A 2986-nucleotide genomic window follows, 5' to 3' on the forward strand; every position below is an offset into this window, starting at 1 on the left:
TTTTGCTCGGAAAATAGACTTCAAATATTCTACGCCTTTGCTTCACAGAATCCATTGTTACATACGCTACCAAAATCTCCACTCTTTCCACTATTGTGTAAGTCATCTCGCCGAAAATGCTAAAGAAATTCACTCAACTGAATCATACGATCAAGCAATGCGATGTGAATGCACTGAGGATAAAGTAGCAAACGATTTTAATTACACAACGATACTTGCAAATAAAGGCTCGGTGAACATTTCTGTGTGTAAATGTATTCTAGGGAACCCGGGCTACTTTTTCCTGTGCTACCCTGTATCACTTCCATTAATTGAGTAGAATATCTTACTGATCTTAAAAAGTGGTCAGATAAGTCTACCATAGAGTCATTTGAACTTTTGAAAGTAAGGGCATAATTGAATATTATAGAACATTTCTCCACAATATATCTAACGGATATGGCATCGACATATGCATTACTATTAATAATAATCATTTGTACAACTAGAACAAGTTCACGTATACTGAAGAAGGGATGAAATCAATTTAATGGAATCCATTTCTTGACTTATATTTATTTTATCGACCCCAGACGGAATAAAGGCATAGCTATCCACTGCAACTACTGATCTGCACGATGAAATAAATATATACGTAGCAACTGATGTAAAATTCCTGCTGTTACTGCTACTACTGCTACTACTACTTTTGTAGCTAGAACTACATTCCTTCGCTAAATTTTTCAATATCGTTATGCAAAATGGCTTCGGCATTTGACTGCATTTATGTGGATTATGCTGTTTGGAAAAGGCAAAATCTCTACAACTTCCCTTTCATTTTATATTACAAATCTATACCAATTTTGTTCACACTCAACGAGAAATTTTCTTTTGCTTACATATTCATATTTTTCTCAGATCAATACCTTTAGATGTTTAATCGAAGATGATTCGATAATTCCGTTCAGCGGATGTTAGTGCTTACTGTATGCAGCTTGCTTTGATTTAAACATTCATATCTTATACACTCTTGAAATTGTACATTTATATAATTCTATAGTTTTTGTACGCTCACTCTGTAGCATACCCTATCCAGATATTAAATGATTTCAATTGGGAACTGAAACGAAATTTTTGACTTGGTATTCGTCATACGTAGCTGAGCATTCTTCTGAATGAGATAATTTCATTATTTGAATATTGAGGAATAAATGTGCTTCTCGTGAAGTTGGACGTTTCCTGCATAATTTATCAGACAATGTTAGTTTTCAGTATAACTTTCAGCATCTGTGTCTCCCTATTGCCTCAAACCCTTCTTATAGCAGCTGACAAAGGTGAAGCTACTATTCACGTTTTACATTTATAATCTCAGCACTATAAAAAGTCAGTTGTTGTTAAACACCACCTGGTTACTTTGACATTTACACAAATATCTAAATATATTGATACACAATTTTTAAGCTTTATGCAATCAGAAAATATCACACAATACAGATAAACGGAAATATATCAAATATATCAAAAGATTGAAACATATCAATATGTCTGATATCTTCAGCCGTAACTACATTCATGAAATGGTAGAATTGTATAAATTTCGAGTAACGTAATGTGATTATGTATAAAGTAATTTACATGATGTGCAAAGCTGCGGCTCATATAATATAGGTCACGCTGTCACAGTGACTGAAATGTTGGAGCAGGGTTATCATTCAACAGTCGTTATCTGTTTAAACCCCAAAGATAATCTATAATGAGGAGGAAGATACAGAAAGTGTGGCACAGCGGGATGTGTTCATTGAAAACTAAACTATATAACAGGAAGGTGTACCTCCAGATTAATTGCTGTACATATGAAAGCGGTGTGTAGCCAAATGTGATTTGAAGAATTAGGGTTACAATATATAGTTACGTGCTGGAGTCAAATCGGAGAAGCGTTTAGTTTCTCCATAGGTCAGGTGTAACTAACCTAATCTATACACCCTGTCTATCTGTTTGTCTGACTGCTTGCCTGCCTCTCTGTTTTTCTGCCCCCTCCATCCATCTATTTGTCCATCCATCTATGTATGTATGTATGTATGTATGTATGTATGTATGTATGTATGTATGTATTATCTATCTATCTATCTATCTATCTATCTATCTATCTATCTATCTATCTATCTATCTGTCTGTCTGTCTGTGTATCTGTGTACCTGTCCATCCGTCTGCCTATCTCTCTGTCTGTTTGTCTATATATATCCATCTATCGTTCTAGGCGCAGCGTAGGTATACGAGAAAACACAAATAGCACTTAAAATTTACGACAGCTGTTCCGGTAGAATTTCATTGATATATATATAAATTACATCACAGCATATAATCCATCCCTGTCAGCAAAAAAAATTATTCAGGTATACACAAGTGAGGAACATACCTTGATGATAATGAATCCAACTAACATTTTTGGATAAATGGTATTTTAAAAAATAGCACTCGATTATAAATAGTGGATATAAACGGCATGCGAAGAAGCAAAGAGATCAAACAAATCTTTTTTTTGAAACAGTTATCTTAATTACTTTATAGCCAGAACTTACTGTGAGGTCGTTCAAAAAATACAAACGTGCAGTAGGTAAAATACATCCTTAAGTTCTTAAAGCCGAGAAGATATCTTGTCAGTTAAGTGAGATAAAAGAAAGAAAACCTCAGGGCAGTTGAGGGTTATAACACTGTCATCGCCTTTTCACGCAAGTACACGTACATATAGACACACGTACACACATCCACGTTTATACACCTATATGTGCACACACATATACATATATGGACTCATACACACACATATATTTATATATTCATATATATCCATTCCTACATACACACATATATATTCAAACACATACACGTAAATAAATAAATATATACTTTTGTTATTTACACCACCTGTCCTCGTCTGTTGTCATTATTTGTATATTCTCCCATATATATATATATATATATATATATATATATATATATATATATA

Source organism: Octopus bimaculoides, chromosome 2 (assembly GCF_001194135.2).
Source record: "Octopus bimaculoides isolate UCB-OBI-ISO-001 chromosome 2, ASM119413v2, whole genome shotgun sequence".
Lineage (NCBI taxonomy): Eukaryota > Metazoa > Mollusca > Cephalopoda > Octopoda > Octopodidae > Octopus > Octopus bimaculoides.